Below are 25,585 nucleotides of genomic sequence, written 5' to 3'. Positions count from 1 at the left end.
ACTTGAGAAGAAAGTGTTTTCTGTCGTTTTTGGATGGAATGTCCTATAAATATCAATTAAGTCTATATTGTTTAATGTATCATTTAAAGCTTGTGTTTCCTTTTTTATCTTCATTTTTGTTGATCTGTCCATTGGTGGAAGTGGTGTGTTAAAGTCCCCTACTCTGATTGTATTACTGTCCATTTCCCCTTTTATGGCTGTTAGCATTTACCTTATGTTTTGAGGTGCTCTTATGTTGGGTGCATAAATATTTACAATTACTATATTTTCTTCTTGGATTGATCCCTTGATCATTATGTAGTGTCCTTCTTTATCTCTTGTGATAGTCTTTATTTTAAAGTCTGTTTTGTCTGATACGAGAATAGCTACTCCAGCTTTCTTTTGATTTCCATTTGCATGGAATACCTTTTTCCATCCCCTCCCTTTAAGTCTGTATGTGTTTGTAGGTCTGAAGTGGGTCTCTTGGAGACAGCATATATACGTGTCTTCTTTTTGTATCCATTCAGCCAATCTGTGTCTTTGGTTTGGAACATTTAATCCATTTATATTTAAGGTAATTATCGATATGTATGCTCCTATTACCATTTTCTTAATTGTTTTGGGTTTGTTATTGTAGGTCTTTTCCTTCTCTTGTGTTTCTTGCCTAGAGAAGTTCCTTTAGCATTTGTTGTAGAGCTGGTTTGGTGGTGCTGAATTCTCTTAGCTTTTGCTTGCCTGTAAAGGTTTTAATTTCTTCATCGAATCTGAATGAGATCCTTGCTGGGTAGAGTAATCTTGGTTGTAGGTTTTTCCCTTTCGTCACTTTAAATATGTCCTGCCACTCCCTTCTGGCGTGCAGAGTTTCTGCTGAAAGATCAGCTCTTAACCTTATGGTGATTCCCTTGTGTGTTATTTGTTGTCTTTCCCTTGCTGCTTTTAATATTTTGTCTTTGTATTTAATTTTTGATAGTTAGATTAATATGTGTCTTGGCATGTTTCTCCTTGGATTTGTCCTGTATGGGACTCTCTGGGCTTCCTGGACTTGACTGACTATTACCCTTCCCATATTAGGGAAGTTTTCAACTATAATCTCTTCAAATATTTTCTTAGTCCCTTTCCATTTCTCTTCTTCTTCTGGCACCCCTATAATTTGAATCTTGTTGTGTTTAATGTTGTCCCAGAGATCTCTGAGACTGTCTTCAATTCTTTTCATTCCTTTTTCTCTATTCTGCTCTGCTCTATTCTGCAGTATTTATTTCTACTCTTTTATCTTCCAGATCACATATCTGTTCTTCTGCCTCAGTTTTTCTGCTATTGATTTCTTCTAGAGAATTTTAAATTTCATTTATTGTGTTGTTCATCATTGTTTGTTTTCTCTTTACTTCTTCTATGTCCTTTTTAAATGTTTCTTGTATTTTCTCCATTGCATTTCCAAGACTTTGGATCATCTTTGCTATCATTATTCTGAATTCTTTTTCAGGTAGACTGCCTATTTCCTCTTCATTTGTTTGTTCTGGTTTTTACCTTGCTCCTTCATCTGCTGTGTGTTCCTCTGTCTTCTCATTTTTGTAGCTTACTCTATTTGGGATCTCCTTTTCACAGCCTGCAGGTTCGTAATTCCCATTGTTTTTGGTGTCTGCCCCTAATGGCTAAGGTCTGTTCAGTGGGTTGTGTAGGCTTCCTGGTGGAGGGTAGTGGTGCTGTGTTCTGGTGGTTGAGGCTGGATCTTGTGTTTCTGCTGGCCAAGACTGTGTCCAGTGGTGTGTTTTGGGGTGTCTGTGACCTTATTATGATTTTAGATAGCCTCTCTGCTAATGGGTGGGGTTGTGTTCCTATCTTGCCAGTTTTTTGATATAGGGTGTCTAGCACTGTAGCTTGCGGGTCGTTGAGTGGACCTAGGTCTTATTGTTGAGCTGGAGATCTCTGGGAGAGCTTTCTCTATTTGATATTATGTGGAGCTGAGAGGTCTCTGTTGAACCAATGTCCCGAACTCAGCTCTCCTACCTTAGAGGCACAGGCCTGACACCTGTTTGGAGCACTAATACCCTGTCAGCCACACGGCTGATCCCCAGGGGCCGGCAGGGTGCGCATCCCCAATCTGGCCACAGGTTGGTGTGCTGCAGAAGGGCGAGAAGTGGGCAGGCGCGGGTCACCAGTGCCGTCGGGGATGGGGCCGGCTGAGCAGAGGGCGCAGAAACAGTCCGGTCCAAGCCGCGACTGTTTTCCCCTGCCGTACTTTATATTTGTACTATAGTTAGATTGTTTAGGCTCTTGCTACACTGAACACTGTTTATGTAGTGCTTTTGCAAATAGCTCCAGTGACTTCTTTTACTGTAATTTTTTCCTTTTTTAACTTTCTTTAAGGCAGTGAGCAGAATGAGAGTTATAAATTACCCTCCAACAAGTCAGTAGTTCTGTAGCATGTGAATCACTCAGGAGCCTATTGAAAATGCAGGTTACTGGGTTCCAGCCTTGGAAAATCTGGTTCAGGTGGTTTAGTCTGGGACCAAGAAATTGAATACCACTATCCAAGTAGTACTTGGATAACCACTCCAGTGATTCTGATGCACTTGCTCCATGGAAGACACTTTGCAAAATGTTGTTTCACAGTGTTCAGTGCTGAGTCTCCTCCACAATATTATTTCCTAAATAGGTTCCAATGTATGGCATGTCAGTTGACATGTACACTAAAGCCATGGGAGTAAGAAAAGAATAGATAGGCTTAATTTGAAATTATCTTCTGCCAGTGATCAAGAAATGACTACAGGGACTTGCCTGGTGGCGCAGTGGTTAAGAATCCGCCTGCCAGTGCAGGGGACATGGGTTCGAGCCCTGGTCTGGGAAGATCCCACATGCCACGGACCAGCTAAGCCCGTGTGCCATAACTATTGAGTCTGTGTGCCACAACTACTGAAACCCTCACGCCTAGAGCCTGTGTTCTACAACAAGAGTAGCCACTGCAATGAGAAGCCCATGCAGTGCAACGACAAGCAGCACCTGCTCGCTGCAACTATAGAAAGCCCGCGCAAAGCAATGAAGACTCAATGCAGCCAAAAATAAATAAATAAATAAAATAAATTAAAACAAAAAAAGAAATGACTACATCTGAAGTGGTACAGCCACTGTGGAAAGCAGTATGGAGGTTCCTCAAAAAACTAAAAATAGAGCTACCATGTGATCCAGAAATTCCATTCCTGGGTATATATATGAAAAAAACCCAACAACACGAGTTTGAAAAGGTACATGCACCCCAATTTTCATAGCAGCAATATTTACAATTGCAAACATATGGAAGCAACCTGAGCATCCATCAACAGATGAATAGATAAAGAAGATGTGGTACATATATACAATGGAATATTACTCAGCCATAAAAAGGAATAAGATCATACCATTTGCAGCAACATGGATGGACCTAGAGATTATCATACTAAGTGAAGTAACCCACACAGAAAGACAAATATCAGATGATATTGCTTATATGTAGAATGTAAAAAAAAGGTTACAAATGAACTCATTTACAAAACAGAAATAGACTCACAGAAAACAAACTTATGGTTACCAAAGGGAAGAGGGGAGAGGGATAAATTAGGAGTTTGGGATTATATATAAAATAGATAACCAACAGGACCTACAGTATAGCATAGGGAACTACACTCAATATCTTGTAATAACCTGTAATGGAAGAGAATGTAAAAAATATTTATATATCTGTATAACTGAATCACTTTACTGTACACCTGAAACTAACACAACATTGTAAACCAACTATGTTTCAATAATAAGAAAAAGAATGAAATTTTGCCATTTGCAGCAACGTGGTTGGACTTGGAGGGCATTGTTCTAAGTTAAGAAAGCCAGACAGAGAAGGACAAATACTATATGATATCATTTACATGTGGATTCTAAAAAATACAGCAAACTAGTGAATATAACAACAAAAGGACAGACTCACAGATACAGAGAACAGAACTAGTGGTTCTGGGGTGGGATAGGCAATATAGGAGTGGGGGAGTGGGAGGTACAAACTATTGGGTGTAAGATAGGCTACAAGGATGTATGGTACAACACAGTGAATATAGCCAATATTTTGTAATAACTATAAATGGAAAGTAATCTATAAAAATTGTATAAAAATTTAAAAAGAAAAGACTATATCTGTAGGCTTTTATCTTTCCCTGATCTGTGAATGTAAAGGGATAAGGTAGAGTAGTTAAGAGAAAAGTGTCTCTTCTTTTGAGTATTGGTATTAATAGTCCCCCTTCAAATACTCTATGTAATTTTTACGTTTTGATTATTTATTTATTTTATTTTTTAGCATCTTTATTGGAGTATAATTTCTTTACAATGTTGTGTTAGTTTTTTCTGTACAACAAAGTGAATCAGCTGTTTGTATACATATATCACTATATACCCTCCCTTGGGAGCCTCCCTCTCCCACCCTCCCTATCCCACCCCTCTAGGTTGTCACAAAGCACCGAGCTGATCTCCCTGTACTATGCAGCAGCTTCCCACTAGCTATCTGTTTTACAATTGGTAGCGTATATATGTCAATGCTACTCTCTCACTATGTCCCAGCCTCCTCTTCCTCCACTGTGTCCTCAAGTCCGTTCTCAACGTCTTCATCTTTATTTCTGCCCTACCACTAGGTTCATCAGTACCATTTTCCTAGATTCCATATATATGTGTTAGCATACGGTATTTGTTTTTCTCTTTCTGACTTACTTCACTTTGTATGACGGACTCTAGGTCCATCCACCTGACTACAAATAACTCAATTTCGCTCCTTTTTATGGCTGAGTAATATTACATTGTATATATGTGCCACATCTTCTTTATCCATTCATCTGTCGATGGACATTTAGGCTGTTTCCATGTCCTGGCTATTGTAAATAGTGCTGCAATGAACATTGTGGTACATGTATCTTTTTGAATTAAGGTTTTCTCAGCATATGTGTCCAGTAGTGGGATTGCTGGGTCATATGGTAGTTCTATTTTTAGTTTTTTAAAGAATCTCCATACTGTTCTCCATAGTGGCTGTATCCATTTACATTCCCACTGACAGTGCAAGAGGGTTCCCGTTTCTCCACACCCTCTCCAGCATTTATTGTTTCTAGATTTTTTGATGATGGCCATTCTGACTGGTGTGAGGTGATACCTCATTGTGGTTTTGATTTACTTTTCTCTAATGATTAGTGATGTTGAGCATCCTTTCATATGTTGGCAATCTGTATATCTTTTGGAGAAATGTCTATTTAGGTCTTCTGCCCATTTTTGGATTGGGTTGTTTGTTTTTTTGATATTGAGCTGCATGAGCTGCTTGTATATTTTGGAGCTTAATCTTTTGTCAGTTGCTTCTTTTGCAAATATTTTCTCCCATTCTGAGGTTTGACTTTTAGTCTTGTTTATGGTTTCCTTTGCTGTGCAAAAGCTTTTAAGTTTCATTAGGTCCAATTTGTTTATTTTTGTTTTTATTTTCATTACTCTAGGAGGTAGGTCAAAAAGGATCTTGTAAGATAATGTTAAATAAGAAAGTTATGTTTTGGTTACAGTGTATTTCTTGAAAACACAACATATACTGTCTGCAGATCACTGCCTAAAATAAAGACACATTTTGGGACCATTTTGATCCCTACCTCCCGAAATTACATGGCAACACATCTAACCGCAACTCCAGAGAATTGAAGACATGACCCAAATCTCCAAATGAAGGTTTAATAGGAATTTAATTCAACCTGCTGATAGCACTCATAATCCACAGTAGCTAATGTGACAGCAGTGACCCATGTTAACAAATGGCAAGTGTAAAGGGAGGATTAGGAAAGGGAAAAGATGCTTTGTCTCTGGCTTGTTTAGTGATTCAGTCTGGAGTATTTTAACACTGATTTAGTTTTTCTGCCTTGGTTCCTCTATTTCCTTAGCCATTAACTATTTCTTAGAATCTTCACTGGATTAGGAGTCAAAAATAATGAAATAAAATGTTGGCTTTAAAAACATATGATGAATAAATGTAGGTTTGGCTTTGATTACCTCAGTCATCATAAAATATCTATAAGAAAATTTCATGATTTATTAATTGTTTTTAAAAATCCATGCCCTTCACCAAGAAACCTTTGTGTGATAAAAATACATTAAAACATTTAAATATTTTAGCAACAACAAACAGCATTACAAAAGCAAAGACGAGGGCTTCCCTGGTGGTGCGGTGGTTGAGAGTCCGCCTGCTGATGCAGGGGATACGGGTTCGTGCCCCGGTCTGGGGAGATCCCACATGCCGCGGAGCGGCTGGTCCCGTGAGTCATGGCCTCTGGGCCTGCGCATCCGGGGCCTGCATGTCCAGAGCCTGTGCTCCGCGGCGGGAGAGGCCCGCATACCGCAAAAGAAAACAAACAACGAAACACCTATTAGGACTCTAGGCCCAGGCCTTTCTAATTGGATAGGTATTCCTGGAACTAATTACTTGGTGCTCTGCTGATTGCTGCCCAGAATGCCAGGTCTCAATTTAAATCAGTTGGTTAGAAAATCCTATTGTACGGATTTAAAACGCTTGGCCACTTTTGGATCTTATGTAATTGCTGGACCTTACATAATTAATTGAATATTAAAGAAAACATATTCTGTGGGTCATGAATAGAGCTAGGAATTTGTGGGTGGATCAAAGCAAATCCATCATTGTTATTGGAATAGCAGCTCAAAGTGTGAATCCTGACAATGGTAGGTCAGTAATGTCATTCCTGCATATGAGGATAATACAGCACCAGGAGCCCTCCCTCATGATCATTGGGTGTGATTCATCTACCTTTTGTCACTAAACAGTTCTGTGACCTTGATTGACTCACTCCACTTCCCTTTATGAGGGCCCAAAAAAACTTGGTTAACCATATGAAAGTACTTTCAAAAGTTCTATAAAAATGCTCCCATTGCCTATAGAAAAAGTGTCAGTTTATTATGGCCTACGTACATAGAAAGTTTCTAGGAATTCTAGACCAGGAAAAGACATGAAAAACATGGGAAGAATAGCAAGGAAGCTGTAAAGTAAGGAAACTCGGTAAAAACATAATTGTAGAGACCTAGAAACCTTGTAAAATTCTCCTTTAAAGTTTGTTAGATTTCTGTTGAGCCACAAAAATCTTTAATTAAAGAAATAATACATGACTTCATAGTATCCACTATATTCTTGACACTCTTCTAGTTCTAGATATTTAACAAAAGCTAGATCTCAGTTCTTGAGATGGTTAATTAGTTTTCTGTTTTACCTAGTACCTAGCACTAGGGAGATGACCTCCTAGAAGTGTAATTTCAGGCTTGACAAGACTAACATAAAAAATTTTAGCTCCTGCTCTTTCCTGCTGGTGTTTCATAATCCACAGTTTTCTATTTTAAGACTTTAATCTCTGGCAAAATTCAAATCATCTCAAGATTTAGCATGCATGAGTTTCTGATGCTTCCTGAGAAAAGTCTCTAAAGTAGGAAGAAATACAGAAGCTCTTTTCTGAGAGTGTCTAACATAGAAGAAAGGGACCAGTGATCAGAATGGGGTTGGGGGGAATCACTAAGAATTCCAAACTGGGGAGAAAGAATACAAAGTACTCACTGCTTGAAATGAGAAAGGAAAATGGTATGAGTGGGAAAGGTGATGTATATAGGAATAAAAAACTGAGGCTCAAAGACCAATTCCATACTGTATAAAGTTTCCTAAAGCCCTCTACCATCATGCTATAAAAAGAATAACCTCCTAAGTATGGCTCCTCAACTTACATATGTTTCTCAGTTTTGTCCCATTCCAGTTTTTCTCTGTTAAGGAAAGAAGGGAAAAGCAATAGGGGTAGCAGAAGTTAAACCAAAACTATTAGCCAGAAAGAAGAGAATATTCTATAATGAGCATAATGTTAAATATATTAACTTATTAAATGCACACTTATCAATTGCTTATATACAAGTGGGAAAGACAAGCAATAGACAAATACAAAAGTAAATATAGTGAATACAAATAAGATGGAAATGAGTGCTAGGAAGAAAGATATAGGAGGATAAGGGAGTTGGGAGAATTGGGGCATGGTTGTTGTTGTTGGGGTTATTTTATATGGATTGACCAGAGAGGGCTCTAAAATAATTGATATTGGAGCAGAGACTCAGACAAAGTGAGGGAAGGAGCTGTGCTGATAGGTGAGTGAAGAGCTTACCAAGCAGATAGAGCTGTTAACTGCAAAGGCCCTGTGGCAAGTGCATGCTTAGTATGTTCGAGGGATGAAAAGGGGGCCAGTGTGAATGGAGTGATGTGGTAGAGAATGAGAGTCAGAGTAAATGAGGTTCGTGAGGCAATAGGGTCCTGATCACTCATATCCTGAGGTAATTGTAAGGGCTTAGGCTTTACTTTAAAAGGGATGAGAAACCATGGGAGGGTACTGAGTCGCAATCTGGCTGTTTTCCTGGGAATAGACTGTGGAAGGCAGATGCATGCCGAGAAACCAACTTAGAGATTGATTTGGATCAGGGTGGAGCAATGGAGGTGGTAAGAACTAGTAAAAAATCTTGATAAATACATATGGTCGTTAATTCATTCATCAAAAGAAATATTAGTGCAGGTACACTAGTCAAGGAGCATGTTCTATACCAGAGAGATAGCAAAGAGAGCAAAGTCCATGCCTGCCATCAGTAAACTCATAGCTTAATATAGGCAGACAGGTAAACACATGTTTTTACTGCCTGGTATGATAATTGAAACTAGTAGAAAGGAAAGAGCTATTACTTTTGCTTAGAGAATGGGAAGCATCAGCAAAGACTACCCAGAAGAAAATATTCATGAGGTGGGTAATGAAGGAGGAGCACAAGTTTGGCAGGAGATTAAAGGAAGGCAAAACAGAAGGCCTTCCACACAAAGGGAACAGCATAGACAGAGGTACAGAGACATGGATAGCATGGCATATTCAGGGGCTGTATGACAGTTGCCTTTATTCAAGTCAGGAGTAGTAGTAGGTAAAGCTGAGGAGATGTGGGGCAAGGAGAGAGATGTGATGAAAGAACTTATGTATCATGACAAAGCGTTTGCATATTGTCATCCAGATTATGGGGAATCACTGAAGGATCTTATGCAAGGAAGTAGAATCAGCTTTATAATCTAGAAATGTCAGAAGTCTTCATTGATAGGAGCATTTCCATTCAACTTTAATTATACAGTTACATTTCGGTAATAGAGCAGTATATAGTAAAAATATTGTATGGCTTCCTTTTCAAACATGTTAATAAGCAGTCATTTGTTGAGCACCTACTCTATCAGGTATGGGGCAGAGGGCATTGCCCACATTAATTCATCAGATCTCACTAATACCCACTGAGGTAACTATTGTTATGACTCCCTTTTAGAGGTAGGAAAATCAGTTCTTTGAGAGGTTCAGCAACTCATCCAAGTTCGCACATGACTAGTGATAGGTGGGGGTTGGGCTGGACTTTCAATCCGGTGTCACAGGCTGTGCTCTAACCCACTTCAGATACTGGTTTGATGTTCTTGAAAGGACAACAGAGGTTACTAGGAAGAGGTCTCTTCTAAAGACTGATCATGTTAAATCAAGTCTCTTTACAGAAGGCCAATCTAAATTATAATTTATTAATTTAATTATGTATGTTGCAAAGAATAGAAGGAAATGAATAATGTTCTAAGCATTGGGAATGAATTCATTCAGTGTTTAGAATGAATTTATAAATAGATTTGTTGAGTAGTGCAGTTTTCATTAGAGCATAAATTTTGACTTGCAAAGACAGGCATCCAAATCCGCTGTGTCCACTCAAGACAGCGAAGTTTTCTTGAATGATATTTTCCCACTTCTTTACAAGCTGGTTTATTGATACTCTGTAGGGTTTGGCTGCAGTCTAAGACATTTAGCCCCTAAACTTTTCTGTTTACAGAAATTCATGGGATAAAGGACTGGTGTTGGAGGGAAGGGGGAAAGGGATTCTCAGAAGTTTGAATTCCACTGGGAAGGATTTATTAGGGGCTGAGGTATAATTACTGATATATTGGATTTGTTATTAGTAATCCTTTCGAATATATTCTTCATTGGCAAAAAAAATTCAGACTGAAAAATTTTCTGAGAATTACGAAGCTCTCTGGAGAATATCCAGAAATGTAAAATCAAAGATCAAGTCCAAATGTCTCGGAGTTATATTTTCTAAAAAGGAGATCAGTTGGGTGCAATGAGTGATTTTATACTGAAAGATAAAATTCCTAACTGGCAAAAATCTCAGTAAACAAATCTCCCAAATAAGTTCACCTTGCATTAAAAAAATTAATATAAGAAAACTGTCTAGATTGCTTTGAAAAGTTTTTGAAGAGAATGTTAAAAATACTTAGGGAGACCAATCATGTCTTGAAAAAGTGTAGTTGAAGGTTTAATTTCAGTTTCAATATTTCACTAAGGTAGAGAAAAGGAAGAAAATGTTATTTAGACCCTAATAGCAAGTTATCATTTATAGTACCATATCTAAGACAAGATGCATCCTTGATAGTACAGCTAAGTTTTGACAGTGTACCAATCTCTTAATATTTACTAGTATATGTTGCTGTCTGATCTTTAATACAGTATATACTGCAATTAAATTACCTTTAAACTCTCATTCTGCTATTGTACATTATTCTTGCAGTAGTTAGCTCAGCCCTTTCAAGGTTTTAGCTGGTTCAACAAATCTGTCCAAGGATCGAAGTCTTCAGTACTCTAAAAAATGAACGTTTTTACCGGGCTCAATGTCCTATGTTATTCAGACATCAGAAGTAGTTTGCTATGTCACTCCTCATTGCTCTGAGGTTAAAACTGCTTTTGTGGAGGTGGTTGGCCAGGGTCTCTTGTAATTGTTCTCTTCTCTGTCGTTATGGAGATGGAGCACACGCAATTTCTTCCCTGCTTACTTTATCATGCTTCATATCCAACAGCACAGTAAACAACTGATTAGGTGACCTACTTAGGTCTGCCAGCATGAATTCATAGACTTCTATTATTTAAGGTATGCAATTACTTGAATCTTCTCCTGTGGTCTAGCTTTTTATTTACATTTTCCTTACATTTTCAGTGTGTTCTTTTTAGGTGGATTTATTTGGTCTAAATACTTTGTTCAATACCTTCTATTAAGGAAGAAGTAGTAGAGTGGGTACCTCAGCTGAGAAAGTGAATTTTAGATTATCACTATTGACACAATACCAAAATCCATACTAATTGAAGGACACAAGTGCAGCATGCCAAAACAGTAGCCTGATATTGTCAGGGACACAACACCAGTTTTCACAACTCTGAGCAGCTGAAGAAACAAAGGGATAGGAGGAAATAAATTTAGTAATTTATTGTCTTACCTTGCTTACTGTTAGAATGAGAGGGAAGAAAGTATAAAAGATTGAGTTATGGTACACTGAGTAGGAAAAGAAAAGTAGGCTATGGACAACATTTTATATATATATGTTTGCTCAAAAGAAGGTATGTAGCAGTCTGGAGACCTGAATGCTGAATTTAAATTATGAATAATTAATTATTATTCAATAATTAAAGGGATGCAAAAAAAGATGTAAAATGTGTTATCAAAAGTATAAGGATAAATCTTTGGAATGTGTTCAAATTTAAGGTGCTACCAACTTAAAACAGACTGCTGTTCATATAACATGTTATATGTGAACCTCGTGGTAACCACAAGGAAAAAATCATAGCAAATATACAAAAGATAATGAGAAATGAATCTAAACATAACACTAAAGAAAGCTACCAAAATGCAAGGGAAGAGAGAAAGAGAAGGAGAAAGGAATGGAGAGGAACCACAAAAGCAGCCAGAAAACAATTAACAAAATGGCAACATATCTCTTAATAACTACTTTAAATGTAAGTGGACTAAATTTGACACTCAAAAGAAATAGAGTGGCTGAGTGGATAAAAAACAAGACCCATCTATATGCTGCTGACAAGAGACTCACTTCAGTAGTAAGAACACACACAGACTGAAGGTGAAGGGATGGAAAAAGATAGTCCACGCAGATAGAAATTAAAAGAAAGCTGGGGTTAAACTTGTATCAGGCAAAATCAATGTCCACGCAGATGGAAATTAAAAGAATGCTGGGGTTAAACTTGTGTCAGGCAAAATCAACTTTAAAACAAAGGCTGTAATAAAAGACAAATAAGGGAATTACATAGTGATAAAGGGGTCAATCCAGCAAGAAGATACAAGATTTATAAATGTATATGCACCCAACATAGGAACAGTAAGATATACAAAGCAAATATTAGTGAACCTAAAGGGAGAAATTAACAGCAACACAATACTACAGGGGACTTAAACACCCAACTTACATCAATGGATAGATCACCCAAACAGAAAATCAACAAGGAAGGAGCAGACTTAAATGACACATAAGACAAAATGAACTTAATAGATATGTACAGAACATTCCATCCCAAAGCAACGGAGTATACACTCTTCTCAAGTGTACATGGAACATTTCTAGGCTATGTCACATGTTAGGTCACAAAACAAATCTCAATAAATTCAGAAGATTGAAATCATACCGAGCATCCTTTACCACAGTGGTATGAAAATGGAGACCAATCATAAGAAACAAAACGGAAAAACCACAAAAATGTGGAGATTAAGCAACATACTACTGAATAATCAATGTGTCATTAAAGAAATCATAGGCTAGGACTTCCCTGGTGGCACAGTGGTTAAGAATCCACCTGCCAATGCAGGGGACGCAGGTTTGAGCCCTGGCCTGCGAAGATCCCACGTGCTGCAGAGCAACTAAGCCCGTGCGCCACAACGACTGAGCCTGTGCTCTAGAGCCCGCGAGCCACAACTACTTAGCCCATGTGCCACAACTACTGAAGCCTGTGCACCTAGAGCCTGTGCTCCACAACAGGAGAAGCCACCGCAATGAGAAGCCCGCACACTGCAATGAAGAGTAGCCCCTGCTCACTGCAACTAGAGAAAGCCTGGACACAGCAACTAAGACCCAAAGCAGCCAAAAATAAATAAATTAATAAATTAATTTTAAAAAATCATAGGATAAATCAAAGTATACCTAGAGACAAATGAGAAAAAACATGTGACATACCACAATCTGTGGGATGTAGCAAAAGTGGTTCTGAAAGGGAAGTTCATAGCAATACAGGCCTACCTCAAGAAAAAAGAAAATCCTGAATAATCTAACTTTACACATAAAGGAACTATGGAAAAAAGGACAAAGTCCAAAATTAGTAGAAGAAAAGAAATAATAAAGATTAGGGTGGAAATAAATGGAGACTAAAAAAAACCCAAGACAATAGAAAAAAATCAATGAAAATAAGAGCTGGTTCTTTGAAAAAGATAAACAAAATCGACAAGCTATTAGCCAGACTAATGCAGAAAAGAGAGAGAGGGCTCAAATAAAAAAAATCAGAAATGAAAAAGGAGAACTTAAAACTGATACCACAGAAATACAAAGGATCATAAGAGACTACTATGAACAATTATATGCCAACAAATTGGACAACCAGGAAGTAAAAGATAAATTTCTAGAAACATACAGTCTTCCAAGACCGAATCATGAAGAAATAGAAAATGTGAATAGACTGATTACTAATGAGATTGAAATAGTAATCAAAAAGACTGCAACAGACAAAAGCCCAGGACCAGGTGTCATCAGTGGTGAATTCTATCAAACAATCAAAGAAGATTTAATACCTGTCCTTCTCAAACTTTAGGAAACCAGCATTACCCTGATAGTAACAGCAGACGAAGACACCACAAAAAGAGAAAATTATAGGCCAATATCTTTGATGAACATAGATGAAAAAATCCTTAACAAAATATTAGTAAAGCAAATCCAGCAATACATTAAAAGGATCATACACCATAATCGAGTGGGATTTATTCCAGGGATACAAGGATGGTTCAACGTTCACAAGTCAATCAACATGATACATACATTAACAAAATAAAGCATAAAAATGATATCTCAATAGATGCAGAAAAACATTTGACAAAATTCAACATCCATTTATGATTTTAAAAAACTCTCAACAAAGTGGGTATAGAGGGAATGTACCTCAACATTATAAAGGCCATATATGACAAATTCACAGCTAACATACTCAATGGCAAAAAGCTGATGGTTTTTCTTCTAAGATCAGGAACAAGACAAGAATATCCACCCTTACCATTTTCATTCAACATAGTATTTGTAGTTCTTGCCATGATAATCAGACAAGAAAAAGAAATAAAAGACATCCAAATTGGAAAAGAAGAAGTAAAACTGTGAGTCTTGGGCTTCCCTGGTGGCGCAGTTGTTGAGAGTCCGCCTGCCGATGCAGGGGACGTGGGTTTGTGCCCTGGTCCGGGAAGATCCCACATGCCGCGGAGCGGCTGGGCCCGCGAGCCGTGGCCGCTGAGCCTGCGCGTCCGGAGCCTGTGCTCTGCAACGGGAGAGGCCACAACAGTGAGAGGCCCGCGTACCGTAAAAAAAAAAAAAAAAAAAAAAAAAAAAAAACTGTCAGTCTTTGCGGATGATGTGATACTTTATGTAGAATACCCTAAAGACTCCACAAAAAGCCTGTTAGAACTAATAAATTACTTAAGTAAAGTCTCTAGATATAAAATCAATACATAGAAATCTGGCATTTCTATATACTAATAATAAGCTATCAGAAGAGAAAACAATTTCATTTACAGTTTCATCAAAAAGAATAGCAAACCTAGCAATGAATTTAGCCAAGGAAGTAAAATACCTCTACACTGAAAACTATAAGACAGTGTTGAAAAAAACTGAAGAAGATACAAAAATGGAAAGATATTATGTGCTCATAATTGGAAGAATTAATGTTGTTAAAATGTCCATACTACCCAAAACAATCTATAGGTTCAATGCAATTCCTGTCAAAATGCCAGTGACATATTTTACAGAACTAGAACAAACAATTCTATAATTTGTATGGAACCGCAGAAAACCTTTAAATACCAAAACAATACTGGGAAAGAAAAAAGCTAGAGGTATCATGCTTCCTGATTTTAAATTATAGTACAAAGTTATAGTAATCAAAACGGTATGGTATTGGCACAAAAACAGACACATTGATCAATGGAACAGAACTGACAGCCCAGAAATAAACCCAAACATATATGGGCAATTAATCTATGACAAAGGAACAAAGAACATACAATGGAAAAAGGACAGTCTCTTTAACAAATGTTGTTGGGAAAACTGGAGGGCTACATGCAAAAGAATGAACATAGACCACAGCATCTGTGTTCATCTATCTTGCAGCATGCACAAAAATTAACTCAAAATGGATTAAAGACTTGAATGTAAGACCTGAAGCCATAAAAGTTCTGTAAGAAATCATAAGTGGTAACCTCATTCACATGAGTCTTGGTGATGTTTTTGTAGATTTGACACCAAAGGCAAGGGAAACAAAAGCAAAAATAAACAAATGGGACTACATCAAACTAAAACCTCTGCACAGTGAAGGAAATCATCATCAAAATGAAAAGGCTACCTAAGGAATGGGAAAAGATATTTGCAAATAACATCTGATAAGGGGTTAATATCCAAAATATATAGATAACTCATACAACTCAACACCAAAAAAAATGAACAACCTGATTAAAAAACATAGAGGTTCTAAATAGACACTTTTCCAAAGAAAAGACATACAGGTGAACAAAAGGCACAAGAAAAGATGTTCAACATCACTAATTATCAGGGAAATGTAAATCAAAACCACAATGAGGTATCACCTCATAGCTGTTAGAATGGCTTACCAAAAAGACAAGGAATAACAAATGTTGGGAAGGATGTGGAGAAAAGGAAACACATACACTGTTGGTGGGACTGTAAATTGGTGCAACCACTATGGAAACCAGCGTGGAGATGCTGCAAAAAATTAAGAGTAGAACTACTGTATTTCACTTCTGGGCATTTATTCAAAGAAAACAAAAGCACTAATTTGAAAAGATATATGCACTCCTATGTTCATTGCAGCATTATTTACAATAGCCAAGATTTGGGAACAACTTAAGTGACCATCGATGGATAAATGGATAAAGAAGATGTGGTATACATACAAAGGAATACTACTCAGCCATAAAAAGAATGAAATCTTGGTATTTGCAGCAACATGATGGCTGTGAGGGTATTATTCTAAGTGAAATAAGTCAGATGAAGAAAGAAAAATGCCTTATTTTTTTTAAACATCTTTATTGGAATATAATTGCTTTACAATGCTGTGTTAGTTTCTGCTGTATAACAAAGTGAATATGGGGATATATGTGTATGCCTTATGATTTTACTCATCCTCTTTTTAGATTCCACTCATAGTGGAATCTAAAAAGAACAACAACAAAATAAATCCAACCAACAAAGAAAATAAATCAGAAACATCTCATAGTTGCAGAAAAGAGATTAGTGGTTACCAGACGGGAAGGAGGTGAGAGAGGGTGCACAAAATGGGTGAAGGGGGGTCAACTGTGTGGATGTAACTAGACTGGTGATGGTGATCACACTGTAGTGTATACAGTTGTTGAACTACAATGCTGTATACCTGAAACTTACATAATAAAATAATAATAATAAATAGAATCATGGCATACGATACAATAATACAGTTCGATTCAAATCCTTGTCAACCAGAGTCCTTTCTAGTGAATAATGTGAACATGTGTCAACATATGACATCCTCTCTGATTTTTAATAGCCTCCAAATAAGAGTTTTGAGAGTGGAATTGTGATACCTCCAAGCACAGTCTCTGGCAACACAACAACTTTGACATCTAGTGGGAAATGTGCAGAGATCTCTATCTGGCACAGGGTATTCAGAATATATGGCCTCTTGTTAGATAACAAGAATGAGACACAGTTGTATGCATCTGGCCCTCCAAAATGGTCTTGAGGTCCAGAATAAAGATCTGCGAGTGATGTCTGAGATGACTCAATTGAACAGACTAGCAATTTCTTCAAATCCTTAAGGCAATATAATAGACATAGATGCATATAACTCTTAAAAATGATGCATGGTTTGTACATGCACACAAACTCCTCTTTGGGGTAGTATATTAAAAATGTCTAAATTCCAGAGGGAAGACATATGGGAACATATGTTTATGTATGACTGATTCACTTTGTTATAAAGCAGAAACTAACACACCATTGTAAAGCAATTATACCCCAATAAAGATGTTAAAAAAAAAATGTCTAAATTCCTTTGAAGCGTCATAGGCACTTCAATTTTTAACGAGTGGAAGAATATCTTATTGACTCCTTACAAGTCATAACATATTGACATATTTGATTCTCGTTAACTATTACTGCTGTAACTGCTTCTGGACTAAAAGCTTAGTCTTAATACAGTCTTACAGTGTGTGCTGTTTTTTCTCTATGTGCCTCTCTCCCCTATCCCCAATCCTCTTTCTACTCTTCTCTGTGCCTGAGAATGCCAAACTCTGTAGAGTAAGTTGCCAGGGCTCCTTGCCTTTAGGGTTCCAAGTGAAGTGGGCCAATAGGAGGCACCGATAGAAGACAAGAGAGCACGAGAAGAGAGAGACTGGGCATTACTTCCCCTGGTTCCTTTCCTCTGGGTCTCCAATCTGGCAGCGGCTGCCTGACCCATAACTCATGGTGAGCAACCCCTCTTGCATGACTACAGCTCCTATTTTTAGACTCTTAACATAATTTCTCCCCTTACCCTGCAGGTGGTGGTTTCTTACTAATATTAGCTGCTGGGTGCCCACTCCTGTATAAATATTCCCTTACTTATGTACTCTTAGCAATTCTACTTGAATGTGCCTTGTTTTTTGCTGCCCCTGGCTAATGTGTGAATTCTCCTTCTCTTCATTATTATATCAAACTAAAATTAGGAACTCTAAGTTTTTCTCAGATACCCACTTATAGGGACAGGGATCAAGATGCAGAGTATAGAAGAAGAGAGGACTAGTTTATCACAAGTAAATATGTTTGAGAAGAGAATCATTCTGCCCCATTCACCATGCATACCCCCTTGCCTTTCCGGCCTTCCCACATTCTCATTCTTTCTCTGATACACAGGTCTTCATGTTTTCTCTTTTCTTTAGATATTCCTCTGAAATATCTGGTGGAAGAGTGGTTTGCCTCCTCACTTCTTTTGGACAATGCCCCAAAGTCATATTTTCATAGAGGCCTTCTTTGTTCATCTCAGTTAAAATCACAACTCTTGAGTCTATCCCTGCACCCTGCTTAATTTTAATCAGTGGGATTATTTCCAAGTGACATTATTTATTTATGTGTTTATAGTCTGTCTCTTCTCACTAGAATATTTTTTCAATGGTGGTATTTTCAGCACCTAGCACAGTTTTTGGCATGTATTAGTAGCTCCATTTTTTTTTTTTTTGCATGAGTGGATAATGAGAAGAAAGCACATAATAAGATCAAGTGAACATCTACATTCTTTTTATTATGGGGACATCATAAGTCCTAACTCATCTACAAGGTACTTTGAATTCCTTAAAAAGAAGAGATAAAAAAACTCAATTGCAATTAAAATTTCACCAACATACATCATGAAAGCTACTTTAATTTGCAGATGAAGTAAACTGTAGGTTTTTTCAAGCAATTTAAAAAATATTATATTTCTGCACATTCTTCTAGGTAAATGTGAAGAACAACAACCAAAAAAACTCACTAGCTCTACTTCAGGGCTAAATTGTACTGAGTGTAATGATATGAAGTATAGAGGGAAGGACATAAGCTAGAATCGTGATTTCGACTAACTGGTAGAATTTCCTCTTTTCTTAATAATGTAGATAATTGGTGGATTTGGGGAATTTGGAGAAGCTCATGAACAGAAACCCAATGAAAATCATAGGATAGTAAAATTGTAGCACACTATGGCTCCATCAGACAGATGTGAGTCTACTTGAGTTTTAAACATTTCAGTGCAAGAGAGTCACAGTTTTCAGTATTTTTCATTTAAGAGCTGAAGATTCTTAGTCCTCAAATGTTTTCCCTAACATTTGCCTACATTCCCTATGACATACACTCTGCTCATTTCATCCTTTGTTTAGGAAGTGTATGTAAATGTTGGTCACTATCCTTGGTAAAGTAATTCTATCTAGTGAGATCTTTTATTTACCTTATTTACCTCTCCATTTATCATTCAACCAATATAGAACCTGCTTACTTAGTGGGTGTTCAAATAATCATTTGCTGAAAGTCAAGTTCAGAGTTGTTTCTCCTACAATTCCTTTACTTTTGCTTTTTGTTTTAATGTCTCACTTTTTAACACATATATTTTTATTTCAATCTCTGAGGCACTCAAAATGCCCTGTCTTTTTTTCAAATTTGGTTGAAATCTGACAAGACTTGGGCACACTTACTATTCTCAAAAGCTTTAAACAGTGGTTCTCAAATCTAGTTGCACTTTTAGAATCACTTGGGAAACTTTTAGAAAAACAATACTGATGTTCAGACCCCAAACCCAGAGAGACCTTTTTAATTTGTCTTTAATAGTACCTGGATATCAGCATTTTTAAAAACTTTCCCATGCAATTCTTTTGTGCATGAAGGGACTGGTACCGCTGCCTTAGAGGATTCAGGTTCGTGGATTTATTTTTACATAAACTTGCAGCAAATTTATTTAATCTGAAAGGACCCCTGATAACAAGATGACCTAGTGGGCACACAGTATTATGGATGCCTGGATGCTTGTTCACGTGTCTTGAATCTCTGTATGTCATATGGATGCAGCCTTATGTTATCATCCAACAAGGAGGATTAGCTGGGAAAAATATGAACATATTTATCTCTATCAGAGTGGGAGGAATTATACAATCGCTGAAGTTTATCTTTGACATCTGGAGAATAGGTCACACAGTTTTAAGCCAGCTTTCCAGCAGAGGTGGAAACATCAGACAGACTGCTTATCTGACATACCCATAATGCTTTAACATACTGTGCTTTTCCCCACTTTTTTGTTCATTTGCACCGCCAAGCATGATGAGTGACAAAGACACACTGTTAGCATTTAAATATTACAATGCATCCCTGTCTTTAACATGTGTTTTCTTTCTATCCATCTCTCTTTCTTTTTCTCCATTCTACCTCATTTTATATCTTTCCCTCCTCCACTTTAAGGAGCTTTTATGATAATAAGGGTTATTTTTAAATAATAAGTTTTAATAAGCAAGTGACACTGTGATGAATTCCTTCCTATGATGTATGTAGTGGCACATTGCCTTACTGAAATGATTAATTAAAATTTATCATAAAACAGTGTTGATTTACTAAGACCTCTTTAATACCTCTGAATCCTCTGTTATGAGGGAAAATCACAATGATGTGCAGCAGCAAAGACATTAGTCTTTGAGTGAGGAATCCTTTGAGTTATGGACAGCTACAAGCTTCTCTGAAATTTGGTGCTTTTAAAGCAAGCAACCGAATGTCCTTTGGGGACCCCCTGACAGATTTCATAGGATTTGTTTCCTTTTTCTTTTGGGAAATATAGCACATACATCTAAGGGAATTGGGTAGACATAAAAATGTATCATTCTAATTATGTCTATATGGATGGAAGATTTATTCTAGTTCTTTGAAAATTTGAGTATATTTCTGGTGTTATATAACAATTACATGACACTGTATGAAATGGTACTGCCTTATAATGGATCCCAGGAGACAAAAGAAATATTGCTGAGGACAGGATTTCAGGCCCAGCAGATCTCATCTTTACCTGTCATCAACCCCATTGTTCTAACCAGTTGACTAGAATCCAGCCATTAACATTATCCAGGAATAAAAACCACAAAGTGATTGCTGTAAAAAAAAAAAAAAATAGGAAAAGAAGGAATGGAAAAGTAAATATAAAGAGATGTAAACTATTGAGAGCAAGGATTAAATCTGGCTGAATTTCCTTAATTCTTATGTCAGGTATTTTAAATATAAGTCAATAGAAGGGGGCATGATCCTAGTAGTATTAATTTATACAGAGGAGAGAAGGCTAGAACTTCATAACCTTTAGGTTGTGCTTCCTAGGTGAGACAAAAAAGTTACAGTAGGGCTTCCCTGGTGGCACAGTGGTTGAGAGTCCGCCTGCCGATGTAAGGGACACGGGTTCGTGCCCCGGTCCGGGAAGATCCCACATGCCGTGGAGCGGTTGGGTCCGTGAGCCATGGCCGCTGAGCCTGCGCGTCCGGAGCCTGTGCTCCGCAACGGGAGAGGCCGCAACAGTGAGAGGCCCGCGTACCGCAAAAAAAAAAAAAAAAAAAGAAGTTACAGTAAATTCAGGGTGCAAAATCAGTTTTACTGATTATTAGGCAAGTCAGTCCAAAGGGATGATCTAGTGTTCTATTTATTAAAGATATACCCTGAAGATATGACACAGGGACGGAGAATAATCAAGGGCTCCTCTGTTTTGGATACATAACATCATAATCATCATCAAGCATTAATTGATGTTTGGGTGCAGTGGTAATCACTGGTGTTCTGAACGGTAATGAAGAGGTATTAGACATATTGGAATAACAATGTGAACAGAAGGTTGAAATCTTATTTTCCAAAAGAAGAAACAAATATTCAAAAAAGTATAAAGGATGGTGCTGTAAGGTCACAAGATTTCTACGTAGTATCCCTGGATTTATAGATGAAGCCAGGACATACTTGGATCAGAATTAAACATAATGACTAAGCCTCTAAACAGAACTACCTCTGCCTCCCATGCCCAAAGCACCTCTTGGTTCACATTTACAAGAAGGAAGACATAATACACTTTTTTTTTTTTTTTTTTTGGCGGTACGCGGGCCTCTCACTGTTGCGACCTCTTGGGAGCACAGGCTCCGGACGTGCACGCTCAGCGGCCATGGCTCACGGGCCCAGCCGCTCCGCGGCATGTGGGATCTTCCCAGACCGGGGCACGAACCCGTGTCCCCTGCATAGGCAGGCGGACTCTCAACCACTGCACCACCAGGGAAGCCCTAATACACATTTTTAAGTACATGAGGTCATGGGAAAGTATTTTAATTTTTCACATACTTGTGATTTGGAAAAAGAGGGACTCATGCTTTTGCTGGAGTACAAGAGGAATTGAAGGAGGAGCAAAGGAGCATCTGGATCTCTTTTTCACTTGAAAAACCTGTAAAGTAAATGTCTTTGAAAGTATAAGTAAATATCCCTAGAAACAGAAACATAATCCTAAGGATAATAACTAATATTTATTGAATGCTTTTTATGTGCAAGGTGCTGTTGTTCTAGGCACTTGGCATAAATTAACTGATTTAATCCCCACTGCAGTCCTATGTGGTAGATATGTACTATTATTATCACAGATAATATCACTATTATTGTGATATATAATATCACTATTATTGTGCAGAAGAACTAAACCAGAGAGGTTAAGTAGCTAGACCAGGGTCACAGAGCTGATAAATGGCAGAGCTGTCATTGGCACCTGAGAATTTTGGGTTCAGATTCTGTGTACAAAAACCATTATACTAGAGTGCCTGGATATATTAGGGTGATTTTTAAAAATCATCCTTGCCTCTGGCTAAGATTTTATCACAACCTTATAAGTTAGTTACTTTTTATTATGTGAATTTCATATAATTAAATGTTCAATGACTACAGTGAAAAGCTGAGCCTGTGTCAAAAAAACAATGAGATGATCATCAGCCATCAGAGGGCACATTTGTATATGGTTCTGGAAGCCTTTGGAGGGAGGGGGCAGGGTGGAGAAGAGGAGGACTAAGGGCACACAGCCTACCTGAATTTTCTTGGACTGTAATACCAGGTTGAGCCATAGAGAGTATCAAGCAGACTACAGCTTCACAAATCAATGATAAAATTTCCTGGAGAAAAGAAGTTTGATGTGTACCTGTGGGGAAAGACTTTATTGTTCAAGCTATCTGAGGCAGCAGGGCCCTCAGGCTATATAGGTTGGTTCAAGGACCAACACAGGACTGAATAAATGGGGCCATAAATGGCTGCTTCTGATATGTTTTCTCACTATATTACAATGACATTTATTCCAGGCTGTGCTCTGATCCAAGAGATCAGGGTAGTAGCTCTCATTCTCAGGACCATTATGAAACAAACCATTGTATCTATCATATATACAGAGATGCTAAAGGGTGAATTCCTGGTGTACATCTCTTCAATATAACTAGTCAGTGCTCTCAAATAGTTGGTGGGGAAGCTGCTGTAATTTGTCCAGAATAACAGCATCTAAAACCCTTTAGACAGGAGATAATACAGTTCCCCTTATCTCATAAGTTTCAGAAGTCAAAAGTTCTCTCTACTGTTCAACCAATAACCCTTTGTATAACAAATGTTTTGTAATGCTCCTTTTTAATCTCAAGATTAAATTGTAGATACTGTATCCTATGTGTAATATTAAAAAACCAATATAATGATCTGTTTTTATTATAAAAGAAAAACAAATGAAATAAATTTAAGTGAAATAATATGCATTGTAATATGAAAATAGTCATGACTACACAAGAAAATAAAATGAAGTTGTGGGATGCTTGCATCTATACATGGAATTCCAGACATGTGACTGTTCCAAATACAGGTTGATGCAGGTGTGTTGAATTGGTTATATTGGTGACTCAAAAGTCACAAGTGACATTGCTGTCAGGGATATGATTTTGTGAAATTATAAAACAATTCTTTGTTAAAGTCCAGATAAAGCAAAATAAAATATTTCCACAATTTGCTTAGTACTGGCATTCCTGGAAAAATCTCTATAGGGAAAACCATGTAAAATACACTGTGCTTACTGTAAAATTTACTTAGATTCTAGGCTCAGATTATAAACAGATTTTTGTCTATGTAAATGACCAGCAGGACATTTGAAAGTCATGTGGGACGTAGAACAATTCTTGGTTGGTGTACTATAGAACACACAGCATTTTTGTCTCTCTCTCATGAAAAACAAGTGGTGCCCAGTCTTGTTATGACAACCCAAAATAGCCCATGCTTAAAAAAATTTCCCCTGTAGGGTAATGCCACCACCCTGAGAAACATTGGTCTGGCTCACACTTGCTTCAATAGAATTTTAAGTCTTCTTTTTTTTTTTGGTGGAAATAACGTAGTTATTCATCTACTCTCATGTACCAATGACTGCAGACTGTAGGTACTGCACACAAAGGTTATCGTTAAGGTCTTCTTTAACCTTATGAAATGCCAAGGAAGAAAAACAAAAATCTCTCTGTAAAACTGAAGTTGCTTTAAGAATGATTCAGTCATGGCAGGAGTGAAATTCATTTCTTAAAAAGAAAGTGTTCTTCAGTAAAAGTAAATTCCAGAAGGGGAAAAAAAGCGCCACAGATACCATCATGGTCATTTTGAAGGGCAAAGAAATCTAAACTATGGATTTTATCCAAAACAGAAGCACAAATGCAAAGCAGTTTTTCAGAGGGTCTGCAGCTCTTACACAAGATTATACAGTCAAGTCCAGATAGCATGAATCCAGCCACAAAAATCAATGTTACATATGTCCTGTCATAATGACCCACACATAAATCTCTTAAGTGCCAGACATATTGATAAATCCACCAAGCGCTAATGTTATCTGACTCTTTCACAGATAAGATGCCACATTTTTTGTGGAATCATATATTATTTTAGACAGGAATAAATTCCTAAAGGAAAAGAGGATAAGAAAATGAAGATAAAGTATATGCTATTAAATATGTTGATATTTCTTTTTTCTGCATTGTTTGAAAAAGCACAAACTTAGCAACCTTGCATTTTGTCAAAGTAGTTCTAAAACTTACGGTAATCCATGAAAACAAAATAGAGAATATGTATGGGAGATCAGGAAACCCGTATGTTCCAATGACTGCCTTGATAGACTATCAGGACAATGCCCAAATGGATAAGGACTTGGTCAGACACAAACAGGACAGATTTTCATGCTTTTATCTTGGCAAACAGTGCTATTATTAAGAACTCTGTGAGGGCTTCCCTGGTGGCGCAGTGGTTGAGAGTCCGCCTGCCGATTCAGGGGACACGGGTCCAGCCACTCCGCGGTGTGTGGGATCTTCCCAGAAGGGGACACGGGTTTGTTCCCCGGTCTGGGAAGATCCCACACGCCGCGGAGTGGCTGGACCCGTGAGCCATGGCCTCTGAGCCTGCGCGTCTGGAGCCTGTGTTCCGCAACGGGAGAGGCCACAACAGTGAGAGGCCCTCGTACCGCAAAAAAAAAAAAGAACTCTGTGAGTAAGATTTCTGAAAGGTTTAAGATGCAGATAGATGCTCCCCCAATATGTCATATATTGACATAGAGTAACCATATATATTTAGTTTACTAAATGTAGCATGTCTTCAAATACATAAAACTTGTATTATTTTTGTATTCAACACAGTAACAAGAATTCAAAAAAGTGAACCTCTTGCACAACAATTAGAATATACCTACCACTACTGAACTGTTAATAAAATGTAATTAAGATTTTAGAAAGTGAACCTCGGCAGTCAAAACTCTGTACTTCTTAATAATTATTAGCCTTGTGTGGTACTCTATAATCATTGCAAAGGATACTGTCCCTGTGAGTACTGGGAAGTGATTTCTTTTGTTCACAGATAATATCTGCAGAGTCTAGAACTTGCCTCTCACAACAGGAGTTCACAATACTT

At 37.6% G+C, this 25,585-nt stretch overlaps 1 long non-coding RNA gene across 1 annotated transcript in view; it reads left to right on the top strand.

Annotated features, from left to right (window-relative positions):
- Nucleotides 1-25,585, top strand: part of LOC132524177 (uncharacterized) — a 417,505-nt gene that overhangs the window by 70,709 nt on the left and 321,211 nt on the right. The window lies entirely within an intron of this gene.

This window comes from Lagenorhynchus albirostris, chromosome 8 (genome assembly GCF_949774975.1).
Source record: "Lagenorhynchus albirostris chromosome 8, mLagAlb1.1, whole genome shotgun sequence".
Taxonomy (NCBI): domain Eukaryota; kingdom Metazoa; phylum Chordata; class Mammalia; order Artiodactyla; family Delphinidae; genus Lagenorhynchus; species Lagenorhynchus albirostris.
The sequence above is the reverse complement of the archived record's forward strand: the minus strand, read 5'-3'. Positions and strand labels throughout refer to the sequence as shown.